Source organism: Hemiscyllium ocellatum, chromosome 11 (genome assembly GCF_020745735.1).
Source record: "Hemiscyllium ocellatum isolate sHemOce1 chromosome 11, sHemOce1.pat.X.cur, whole genome shotgun sequence".
NCBI lineage: Eukaryota > Metazoa > Chordata > Chondrichthyes > Orectolobiformes > Hemiscylliidae > Hemiscyllium > Hemiscyllium ocellatum.
This window is the reverse complement of record NC_083411.1, coordinates 3,052,816-3,066,258: the sequence shown is the minus strand read 5'-3', so window position 1 is coordinate 3,066,258 and position 13,443 is coordinate 3,052,816. Positions and strand designations below refer to the sequence as shown.

Sequence of the window (13,443 nt, the reverse complement as noted above, 5' to 3'; positions counted from 1 at the left end):
GAGTTAAAGGTTATCAATGGGAATATAGAGATAAAGGTTATCAGTTATAGATGGGAATATAGAGTTAAGATTGTGTTTGGATCAGCCGTGATGTTATTGAATGGTGGAACCGGCTAGAGGGGCTGAATAGATTGTTCCATTTCTTAATTACTGTGGTCATTGATACTTTCTTTGGAATGAGTCCTGTTAATCTAATTGTTCAAGTTCACTTTTGCCTGTCAGTTTTTAGTTTTGAAGTGCATTAAAGTCAGAACTTCCAAAGTTCTGCTGTCTTATTAAAGAGAGAGAGAGAGAGAGAGAGAGAGAGATCTGGTAGTGGTTTAACCTGAGGCTCACCACACTCAAGAAAGGGGAGGGATTGAGAAGGAGAGACCTTCATGGTCACCTTGGCCTTACTCTGCATTGCAAACCTGCCATCCAGCCAACTGAGCTAACTGATCCTCTGTGATGTATATCTAATCCCCTTATGTATTATCAATCATGTTTGTTGGTTTGGACAGGGCCAATATCAAGAATAAGAAAACCACATCGGGCTCAAATCTTACAACTATCTAGCCTGAGAGAAAAGCAGGATTTATTGTTCAGGATTCCCCACAGGTTCACAATTAGATTACTTACAGTGTGGAAACAGGCCCTTCGGCCCAACAAGTCCACACCGACCCGCCGAAGCGCAGCCCACCCATTCCCCTACATTTACCCCTTACCTAACACTACGGGCAATTTAGCATGGCCAATTCACCTGACCCGCACATCTTTGGACTGTGGGAGGAAACCGGAGCACCCGGAGGAAACCCACGCAGACACGGGGAGAACGTGCAAACTCCACACAATCAATCGCATGAGGCAGGAATTGAACCCGGGTCCCTGGCGCTGTGAGGCAGCAGTGCTAACCACTGTGCCACCGTGCCACCCAGAGTCTATGGCACTGAACAATATCCAAGACAAATTGAATGTTAGGGCGTTAGTGCGTTCCAGAACTAAATAAAAAGACCCATATGAGGCCGCTTATCTGTTTTGGACCATGGATTATAAACTGGAAAAAGATACTGCTTTAAACCAAGGAGACTTTAAATGGGATGTTCCAGTTCTAACACATGAGTTAATGATAGCTATGATGCAGTGGCAGTCCCCTGATGGTCTGAATTCATGTCCCACTTGCCAGGGAGATGGATGATCACATCTCTAAAGAGGTGCTGCATGGACTTCAGTGGATTTATTTGAAATAGAAACACTAACTGGTCATTCACGTTCTCCTGGCGCCAGACCTCAGCTGTCAGAGTAAAGATCAGCAAAAATCAATTTGAAAATTAATAACAATTTAATCTTGATATCAATACATGTAGAAGACATGCAGATCACTTGGAAGATTTTAAGGAAAGGCAGTGGATTCACATCCGCAGATAACAAGCAGTAATCAGAGCGGGTTGGTTTTATCCAGCTGGTACTGTGGAAATCTGAGCAATGTGTTTCTGTGGCAACAGGAGTAAGTCCTTATCCAGGGCTTACAAACATTCCTGATCCTTCGAGTAAATGTTGAGCAAATATTCCAAAATAGATTGAAGGCACAGTACGGTGATAGGAAGCTGAAGGTGCAGATTGAAAGTTTAGACTGTAACAGATTCGTTAAGCGAAAGCACCAAACTCTCAGTCTCCTTGTGAGGAGGAGGAGCAGGAACTCTCCTGGTAACTGCTCCCACTCCCCATTTTCCTATAAATAGCTCCAGTTACAAAGCTCCATTTTAAAGCAAAGTGAAAAGCACACCTTCAGAGGTGCTGCCACGGTGAATCCTCAGCCAGCGAATGAAAGACAGAACCAGGGTATCCGTAACCTCGTGCCACCAGCAAAGAGTCTTAAGAAAACCGAAAGAAAACAGCTTAACAGCCATAAAACATCAGAGCTGATTGAGGCCATTCAGCCCATCGAATCTGTTCAAAGTGATCATGGCTGATCTGATCATCCTCAATTTCACATAGCCGCCTTTTCCCCATTATCCTTATTTCCCTTTGTGGTGAAAAACCTGTCTCTCACAGCCTTGAATACGCTTCACAATCCAGCCTCAACAGCTTCACGATCCAGCCTCAACAGCTTCACGATCCAGCCTCAACAGCCCTCTGAGGTAAGGAATTCCACAGATTCAATCCCCTCTGAGAGGAGAAATTCCTCTCCATCTCTGTCCTAAACAGGTGAGTCCTTACTCAGCGATATTACCCTCTGGTGCTAGACTCTCCCAGAAGGGAAAACAATCTCTCAAGTCTTCTCAGCAAACTGACTAGAATTGGAATGATACAGAGGAGATTAACATGATCCCTGTGGAGATATGACCCACAAACTTGTAAAAATAATGAATCTTATCTGTTTTAATATGGTCGCCTCTCATTCTAAATTTCGATGAGTATGAGTCCAATCTACTCAACCTCTCCTCATAGGTCAGTTCCTCCGTACCTGGGAGCAGCTGATTGAACCTTCTCTGCACTGTCTCCAATGTCCCTTCGGTCAGGGATCCAATTCTGCTTACTGCTTTCCAGCTGTGGTCTGCCGAGTGGCTGGTAGAGTCTGTGCAAAACCCTGCTATTTATATGTTGTGGGTGTCAGTAAAGGAGACGGGATAAGACTAGCACAAAGAGACAAACACAGAGAGTGGTGGAGGAACTCAGAAAGTCTGAGAGAAACAGCTAAGGTTTCAATTTCACTGAAAATCATGAAAAGTCAGCTTTTTGTCCCAGGATGCTGCCAGACATGCAGAGTTTTGCCAGGAATTTCTGTTTTTGTTTGTGATTTGCAGCACCTTTGTTTGATAATAGCAAGGAGACACATTGGACTGGCAGCAGCTGGCATGACTGAATTACCATTTAGAGATAGTCCGAAAGATTGGGCCAGAAAGGGAGACCTGGCAACTACACCAGGCAATGCTCCCTCTTCATCTTTCTCATGTTGCTTTTTCACTCAGTCACTCAATAAAGTGTCATCTTTCTTTAAGATAATCACTAAAACCTGTGATGTTGACCAATAATTTTGTTCCTTATCCTAATCTCTCCTTAGTGTCAGTTTCAGTGTCAACTTTTAAAAATGTTTAACCTAATTTTCTAATTAACCTGTTCAGAGATGTTACTACACACCCCTGGAGCAGATAAGACTTGAACCCAGGCCTCTTGGTCCAGGGTATGGACACTACCCCGGTGCCACAGTCTTGCTCTAAGGGAGTACAGTGAAAGTTTCCCAGTTTGATTCCGGGGAATGGTGGGACCAATGGATGAGGAGTGATTGACTAGGTTAGGATTGTTTACACTGGAGTTCAGATGAGTGAGGGGGGAATCTCACAGAGAATTATAACATTCTAACAGGACTAGACAGGTAGATGCAGGAAGTATGTTCCTGATGGTGGGTGTGTCCAGAACCAGGGGGCACAGTCTGAGAATTCGGAGTGGACCATTTAGGACAGAGATGAGGAGACATTTCTTCACCCTGAGAGTGGGGAGCCTGGGGCCTTCATTACCACAGGAAGGAGTTGATGCCAAAACATTGAATATATTCAAAAGGCAGCTAGATATAGCACTTGGGGGTGAATGGGATCAAAGGTTCTGGGGAGAATTAGGCTATTGAGTTGGACAATCAGCCATGATCATGATGAATGATAAAGCGGGCTTGAAGGGCTGAATGGCCTCCTCCTACTCCTATCTTCTTTGTTTCTGTGTTGCCTGATAATGCATTTGTGACAGAGTTGGGGCTATGTTACTATGTTAAAATTGCGAAAGCAATGTCACCATGGTCCCACTGTAGAGAGAGATGACTGGTGGTGATTTAATTTGAGGGTCAGCACACCTTGGAGTGGGAGAGAAGCTGCGAAGGAGAGTCCTTCATGGTCACCTCAGCTGGTGCAGGAATTGAATCCACACTGCATCACGAGAGAGATGTAAGCTGCTATTGTGGAAACTTGGGTCTATGGGCAAGACAAAAAGAGACATCACTAACTGTGTGACAGATTCCTTTGTGATGCATTGCTGCTGAGGTCCAGTGTTTTCAGATACATCCAAACTGTTCAGACTGAAAACTCAACTTCCAATGTGAGCAATCAAATGTCACAAACACATAGTCCAGTTGTTTGTGCTGTTCACTGCCTCTGGGGGCACTTTCCTTTGAACTCTTACGCCCATCACAGACAAAGCCAACAGAGTATGTTCTGGACAATTTGCTAAGGAAATAACTACTGGCACCAATTCTGCCGTGGGAAAGAGTTTGAGGGTGCTCATTTAGAAATTTTAAAATTCAGCTACAATTTCCAAAGTTAAGTGACACAATAAAGATGCAGAGAGGAAGATGTTTCAACTCACAAGAAGGGGCAGAAATTATCCATGATGTAAGATCACCATAATAAATCCGATTGGGAATTCTGGTCAGTGAGAGAGTATGGAATGTTTCCTGGTAGTGTACTGAATGGAGGCAGAATAAACTCGATGAAGAAAGAAATATTTTGACTTTTATCACCTTTTTCATGGCCACAGGATTCTCAAAGCACTTTACTTCCAATTAAGTGCTTTTAAACTGTATCACTCTTGTACTATAGGAGACAAAGCGGCCAATTAATTCAGAACAATCTCACAGATTCCTCCTTCCCCATCTAAATTAAGAAATGCTTGTTATGAAAATGCAGGCTATAATGCCGCAAAAGAAATAGTGTTTTTTTGTACAGATATTGGTGAGGTGGAGACATTTGCACTTCTCTGCAGAACCTGTTGTCCTTGGTGTGATGGAACAGAAACACTCATTAAAGTACAAGAAGACTTGGCCAACTCTACAGAACTCCAGATGATTGTTACCACCTTGGGACCATGAATGTGGAATAGTCACAAATTAATTCTCCAGGGAATTCAGCAGAAACATTCCCATTCAAAGAGTGCCAAGCACATAGAACTTTCTACCTCATGTAATAATTGAAATTAAAAACATAGAAGCATTTAAGGGGAAGCAGGATAAATAATAGAGAGCAAGGACTCAGGGAATGGGATACAACAGCAAGGCCAAGTGATCTGATCCATCGTTGGGAACACCGGTGCTTGGATTTGCTGCATCCCGGTAGAGAGAGGACATATTCTGACAACTGCATGATGGGACTCTCGGACAGAAATGAAGATAACTTCCTGGGAACTTTGAGCTTTCAATGGGCACCTCAAACCCTCCACAAAACTCCCTATCAGAGCTGGAGACTAAAGAGACTTCTGTGCAGTTACGTTCAGAAATGCCCAGGAAAGGTTTGAGAGATTAAAACCTGTTCGACTGCTGACTGACTGAAAATGGAGCCCCCAAACACTGCCAAAGTTCGCTGTTCAAGAGTCAGCCTGAATCTCTGTGATCAAGTCTCCAGACGAGGCCGCTAGCTCTCAAGCTGTGACTCAGGGTTTGTGAGTGAGCTGACACCTCAGAAACAGCTGCTTGTTTCAGCAGTGGGACAGTGTTGAGGCTGAGACGTTGCTAAGATGGAGGTTTCGGTGTGTGTGATGGGAGAGCTGATAGCCTTACAGAGGCTGCACACATTTTCTCTGCAGTGCCTGTGATATTCTTATGATGGCAGTAGACGTCCTCATAGAATGCTGGGGAATGTTGATGTTTATTCTGGCATTCCTCCTCAGGGAAGTGGCCTATATTTGCATGTGTGGTTCCATGATGAATTGGGCAATGTGAACAATATTCTTGTCTCCTTGCTGTTCCTTCACCTCTTTCAGACAGTTTTACTTGACACCACAGATCCTACCTTCCTGTCCTGAAACTCCTCAAACAGCTGAAAGAATGTGATTGATTTGATCCAAGATTTCTTGTTGATTTTGCATTCGCACTGATTCATAGAGAGCAAAACAAATACGTTCTAAATGATTGAGCAGCCCTTTCAGAGTGGCTACACTCCTGATTCATGATGTTCTTGATGACAAAAGCATTCCTTCACTGTCGCTGGATCAAAATCCTGGAATTCCCTCCCTAAGGGCCTTGTGGGTCAACCCACAGCACATGGACTGCAGTGGTTCAGGAAGGCAGCTCACCCCCACCTTCTCAAGGGGCGACTAGGGATAGGTAATAAATACTGGTCCAACCAGTGACCCCCACCCTCTCCCCACCCCCTCCCCACCCCACCAATGCCCCCACATGACTGAATAAAAAAACCATGAAAAATATGAATGGAGCAAATGTTAGTTATAAGGATGAATAGATTCCCACCAATCTGTTACAGTCTGGAAAGTTTTCTTCCTTGAAGAATTCATCCAATTCCCTTTAGAAGGCTATTTTAATACAAAGGAGCAAGTGAACGGAGGACATGAAGACAGGCAGTCAGCAGCCCCTTGAGAAATAGGCTAAACCAGGAGCTTGTGACAGGTTGTGAGCAGCAGTGAGAGGAGCAGGGAATCCTGAATGCTGAGACAGGCAGCAAGAGGCACCTGGGATAACTCACAATTAGAGGTACCCCCTGAGACTAACATAGAGTCATAGAGATGTACAACACAGAAGCAGACCCTTTGGTCCAACCCGACCATGCTAACCAGATATCCCAAGCCAATCTAGTCCCACCTGCCAGCCCCTGGCCCATATCCCTCTAAACCCTTCCTATTCATATACCCATCCGGATGCCTTTTAAATGTTGTAATTGTACCAGCCTCCACCACTTCCTCTATCCATCAACAGGACTTGCCGATATTGTTTTAGCAAGTCAATTTTTGGAGATAAATTAAGAGTGTCCAGTTATTTCAATGCAACTCTCTAGTCTTGCGAGGCTACACAAGTCTTCTGTCATTGTAATGTTGACTTTATGATAACCAATTTAGAATCTTTGCAACCCATACATTATTGACATCCTCACGGCAGGCAAACTCCAGCTGCTATGACTTTCTTCAGTCTTTCATTGTTTATCATGAACTCGATCTCTTATTTCACTGAAGCGAATCCTCTGGATTGAATCTGTTAGGGTATTGTATTTTTAGGAAATGCATTAAGAGCCAAAAATATTTCACTTGGATGCAAAATGCTCCTACCCATAAATACCTCAATGTTCAGTGCTCACAAGACATAGTGTTACAACCATGTCTCAACTCAATCAAAATGCCTCTTTTCTGTGTCAGCAACATTTTGAATTTACATTCTTTTCTGAGTGACAATGCTGTTAACTAAATGTTGAGCTTTTGTGAACTAGGTGATTGACATTAATTGTTTTGATTGTAATCTTTGATGCAGAACAATAATGTTCGGACTGAAATTGAGCCAAATCTGAATAAATGTCACTGCTTTTATGTGTTTGGGATTTATTTAAAAAAGGCTTAGTTAAAAAAAACAGAATGGCTTGGTTGTGTTGAAATACAAATGAAGTGTCAAATTTGCCCAATTCTTCTTTGAACAAAGGTTGGGATTAAATTGTAAATGTGAAATTGAAATGCTCTACTATCAGTCACAGAATTCAGTCTCTCAGAGTGTGATGGATGCAGGGACATTGAGTCAATTCAAGAAGGAGACTGTCAGATTTTTAGCCAGTAATGGTTTGAAAGGTTATGGAGAGTTGGCAGGGAAGGGCAGTCGAGGCAGAGATGAAATCAGCCATGATCATATTAAGTGATGAAATAGACTTGAGGAGCTGAATGGCCTATTTCTAACCATTTCTATTGTTTGAACCTAGTTTTCCCTCTTAATTACCCAAATGACTGTTAATTTTAAACTGAACAATAGACAAAATCCCAATTCAGTCAAGGAGGTGACAGAGAATCACAGAATGGAGAATTAGGGATTGACTTGTTAAATGTATTTAAATACGTTGGATGCAGAAATTGGAGAGATGACGTTGAAATTTGCAGATGACATCGAATTGGAAGAGATTTGGCAAATAATGTGGAGGACCATTTTGACAAAATTACAGGCAACTAGAACATAGAACAGTACAACGCATGGACAGGTCCTTCAGCAGACGATGTTCTGCTGAACATGATGCCAAATTAAACTAATGCCTTCCACCTGCCATTGGTCCATATCCCTCCATTCCTTGCATATTCATGAGCTTATCTAAAAGCCCCTCAAATGCCCTTATCACCACCCCAGCAGCACGTTCCAGACTCCTACCACTCTCTGCGTAAAAACAAACCTGCCCCTTACATCTCCTTTGAGCTACCCCCACCCATCCCCGCACATTAATATCATTCCTCCTAGTATTGGACATTTATAAAATATGAATGTAAATGAGCTTTCAGATTAGACAAATGAATGACAAACAAATTTCAACGTTAGACCATAAGATGCAGGAGAAGAAGTAGGCCATTCAGCCCATCAAATCTGCTCCCTATTCGATCATAGCTGATATGTTCCTCAACCCCATTCTCCTGCCTTCTCCCCATGACCTTGATCCCCTTACTAATCAAGACCTATCTGTTTCTGTCATAAATATATGCTGAACTGTTAGTCCAAAGACCCAGCTAATGTTCTGGGTTCAAATCTTACCGTGACAGATGGTGGTATTTCAACCCAATAAAAGTCTGGAATTGAAAGTCTAATGATAACCGTGAATCAATTGTTGATTGTCAGGGAGACACCCATCTATGTCACTAATGCCCTTCGGAGAAAGGAATCTGTCATCCTCACCTGGTCTGGCCTGCATGGGAATCCAGAGCAATGTGATTTGACTCTTAGCTGCCCTCTGGGCAACTAGGGATAGGAATAAATGTCGGCCTGACCAGTGACATTCTCATCCTGTGAATGAATATAAAAAGCACATGTGCACAAGTGGAAATGTATTCCAGAGAATGAAGTATGAAATTAAATTGTGAACAGAATAACAAGAAACAAATCCTGGTGTTCAATAATCCTTTGAGATCCCTGGGCTGCAGGCCTGGATCCATTCTCTCTCAGTGGTCTTTGGATGAAAGAAGGATGGAAGCCTCAGAATTTCCAAGTGAGGTTGTGGCTGATTCCAAGCGGTCTGTTCTTTGAAGATGAAACTGAATTAGTCGCCTTCACCTTTCCTGAGTTGACTGGCTATGAGCCAGCATTCCTGGTTTCAGGAATGGTTCCCACTTTTCCTGATGGCTTCCCAACTGCCCTGTCTCTGTCTGGATTTGGAAGAATAAGATTCATAATCTGAAGACAGATCTGATCAAGTAACAATTGATTAATACTTCTAGTGTCCAAATAGAGGACTTGGAATTAGAGTCTGTACCCAGTGGGGCACAATGAAAGCTGTTTACACTAATGTGTGTTGGAACTGGTTTTTCTACATCTCTCTTTGGTAAGTAAAACAAAATACTGAGGATGCTGAAAGTCCGAAAATCTCAGTCAGTCTGGCAGCATCTGCAGAAAGAGAGATAAAGAGTTAACTTTTCAAGAACAGCTTGACTGTTCTTCAGAACCTGCTTTGCTAAGGGTTGAGCTTGCAGGCACTGGGTTGGTAGTAGTGTCTGCTTTACTTTAAGCTTTGAGCTAGTGCTGTGATCTGTACAGTGAGATCCCAGTATGGAGTATCACAGGATATAGGTATCTGCACATACACAAGCCCTGAAACTACTTGTTCCTTACCAGTAAGTAAAACCTTTCAACACTTTATGTACTATAGCACACCTTAATTAGATATGTACCAAATGCAGCTCAGGAGTCTAGTGTCTGACACCAGAGCCTTCACTAATACATTCTGAGAGAAAGTGAGGGCTGCAGGTGCTGGAGAGTCAGAGTTGAGAGTGTGGCACTGGAAAAGCACAGCAGGTCAGGCAGCATCCGAGGAGCGGTAGAGTTGATGGTTTGGGCATTCGTGATGAAGGGCTTATGCCCAAAACGTCGACTCTCCTGCTCCGTGGATGCTGCCTGACCTGCTGTGCTTTTCCAGTGCCACACTTTTTAACACTAACACATTCGAGACTAGTCTCTTCTGTCTTACTGATATCAGTCATGTGATCAGTTTCATGATTACAATTTATGTGAATCTTACAAAATCACAAGGCATGCTGTTTCTGTATAATTTTAATCAATACACAGATCGAACGCTGCAGATTTCATAGATACAAAGATAATGAAGCTCCAGTTAATTTTAGTAGATGCATGGATAATGAGGCTCCAGGTTATTCTAATGGATATACAGTTAGTGAAATTTGAGCTAATTCTAATTGATACAGAGATAATGGAACTCCAGGCATTTTTAATAGATTAACAGAAAGTAAAGCTCGAGATCATTTTAATGGATATACAAATAGTGGAACTCCAGGTAATTTTAAAATATATACGGACAGTAGAGCTATAAGTGACTGTGTGGAGTTTGCTCACTCTCCCCGTGTCTGTGTGGGTTTCCTCTGAGTGCTCCGGTTTCCTCCCATAGTCCAAAGATGTGCAGGTCAGGTGAATTGGCCAAGCTAAATTGCCCGTAGTGTTAGGTAAGAGGTAAATGTAGGGGTATGGGTGGGTTGCGCTTCGGCGGGCCGGTGTGGACTTGTTGGGCCGAAGGGCCTGTTTCCACACTGTAAGTAATCTAATCTAACCTTAATAGATAAGCAGAGAATGAAATTCTGAGGAACTTTATCACATATATAGATAATGGAGCTCTTGAATTTTTTAATGGATACACAGATAGTAGAGCTGTAGGTAATATTACTAGTTATTCAGATAATGAACCTCTAGGTAGCATCAATAGATATGGAGATAGTGCTCCTTTAAGTAATACCAATAAATACATAGACAGTGTATCTCTCGGGGATTTTAATACATGCACAGATGCTAAAGCTCTCGATATTTTAATAGATGTACAAAGAGTAGAGCTTTACGTAATTTTAATAAGTACATGGATAGTAAAGTGCTAGGTGATTTTAATAGTTATATAGATAATCAACCTCGAAGTAACTTAGAAATATAGAGAAAGTGGCCCTCAAAATAATTCCAATAGATACAGAGATATTGGAGATGTAGGTAATTTTAATAAAAGCACAGAAAATGAAGCTTTCAATACTTTAATACCATATACACTTGAGTAATAGTCGAACGCTATTGACTACTTTTCAGGTTAAATTTATGGGCCGACTATTACATGGATACCCTGATTTGAGTGGCTAAACTTCATGCCCGTCGAATTTAATATCGTCATTAGCAGAAGCCCAATTAATCTCTAAATGAATAAAGAAAAAGAACACAATGAATTATGGTAATTCTGAAAACCCGGAGCAAAGCAAAATAGCTGGACTGGAAGACCCAGAACAGAGCAGGATGACAGACAGATTGGAAACCTGGACCGGAATACAACGACTAGCACACTGACTCATAAATGTTGACCTATGAAGAACTAGTGTTGACTTTTACACAAGATACATAGAAAACTCCAGAATTTTGGCCAAAACTTTTACATGAGATTGATTATTACTAGATCATATATGCTGGTCATACAAAGAGAGGAGCTCGAGGTAATTTTGGAAACATCGAAAACAGAGCAGGAGTAGTCCATTCAGCCCTTTCAGTCTGTTCTGCCATTCAATGTGATCACAGTTGTTCATCCAATTCAGTCCCCTCTTCCTGCTTTCTCCCATATCATTTGATCCCTTTAGTCCTAAGAACTACTTTGACATCTTTCTTGACAGTCTCACCACTTTCTGGATGAAGAGATTTCACTTTGTCTCAGTTCTAAATGGTCTAACCTGTATCCTGAGACTGTAATCCCTGGTTCTTGACTCCACTGTCATTGGGAGCCTCCCTCTTGCATCAGCCCTGTTTCATCCTGTTAGAATTTCATAGATGTAGTGAGGACCTCTCTCACTCATCTAAATTTGAGTATAATATTGTAAATAATCCAGGCTTTCCCCACGTCTCAGTTGCACTATTCCAGGAATTCATCTGTTAAACCTTTGCACTCCTTCAATGGCCAGAATATTTTGCACAAAACTTCACATAATTCTGCAGGTGTGGTCTCACCAAAGCCCTGTACAGCTGCAGTAAGACATCCCTGCCCCTGTATGCGAACCCTCCCACTATACAGTCCAACATATCATTTGCCTTCTTCACTGCATGCTGCACCCACCTGCTTACCTTTAGTGGCTGGTGTTCAAGGGCACCTAGGTCTTGTTATGCTTTCCCCTTTCCTAATCTGTTGCCATTCTGATAACAATTTACCTTCCTGTTTTGGTACCAAAGTAGTTGACCCCACATTTATCCACATTATACTGCATCTGCCAAATATTTACCTACTCACCCAGCCTGTCCAAATCTCACTGAGGCACCGCTACATCCTCCTCACAGCTCACTGTCCCACCCAGCTTTCTGCAAACTTAATCATATAACATATAGTTTCCTCATCTAAACCAATACTATATTGTGAATAGCTGGGGTTTGAATAAAGACACAGATGATGGAGCTTTAACGTGGTTTGGTCTCCATCAAGAGATTACAATGCAGCTTTATAAACCCTTTCTGGAAGCATGTGTCATCATGAGTTAGTCTGTGCAAAAACCACATTTTCGTTCCTGGCAACCATTCGGAGAGACCACAATAATCACGTTTTTAAACTTACTTTCAAAGAATTCACATTGAGTGGAGGCTCATTCTTCAGAGTTGAGGATATGATTAGATTAGATTCCCTACAGTATGGAAACAGGCCCTTCAGCCCAACAAATCCACACCAACCCTCTGAACAGTAACCCACCCAGATCCAATCCCCTGTCCTATATTTATAGATTAGATCACTTACAGTGTGGAAACAGGCCCTTCGGCCCAACAAGTCCACACCGACCCGCTGAAGCATATACCACCCAGACCCATACTCCTAAATTTACCCCTTCACCTAACACTAGGGGCAATTTAGCATGGCCAATTCACCTAACCTGCATATTTTTGGACTGTGGGAGGAAACCGGAGCACCCGGAGGAAACCCACGCAGACACAGGGAGAATGTGCAAACTCCACACAGAGAGTCGCCTGAGGCGGGAAATGAACCCAGGTCTCTGGCGTTGTGAGGCAGCAGTGCTAACTACTGTGTCACCGTGCCGCCCAACTTGGCAAATTTATCCCGACTTGGCAAATTTAACATGGCTAACTCACCTGACCTGTCTATCCTTGGATTGTGGGAGGATATCGGAGTACCCGGAGGAAACCCATGCAGACACGGGGAACATGTGCAAGCTGCACACAGACAGTTGCCCAAGGCTGGAATCGAACCTGGTGCTGTGAGGCACCATGCCACCCTGGTGATGTCATCATCGTCATGGAGTCCCTACAGTGTAGAAACAGGCCCTTTAGCTCAACAAGTCCACATGACTCTCTGAAGAGTATCCTACCCAAACCCATTCCCCTACATATATCCCTAACTAACACATCCCTGAGCACTATGGGCAATTTAAAATAGCCAATTCACCTAACCCGTACATCTTTGGACTGTGGGTGTAAACCAGAGCTCCCAGAAGAAACCCACGCAGACACGGGGAGAATGTGCAAACTCCACACAGACAGTTGCCTGAGGCTGG

General features: G+C 42.8%; 1 protein-coding gene and 1 non-coding gene across 7 annotated transcripts in view; both read left to right on the top strand.

The window, feature by feature from the left end:
• The window catches only part of fgf13a (fibroblast growth factor 13a), a 745,108-nt gene that overhangs the window by 565,370 nt on the left and 166,295 nt on the right, over positions 1–13,443 (top strand). The window lies entirely within an intron of this gene.
• Positions 2,245–2,353, top strand: LOC132820558 (U6 spliceosomal RNA). Its single transcript, XR_009645219.1, has one exon. It is a non-coding gene; the product is annotated as a U6 spliceosomal RNA (small nuclear RNA).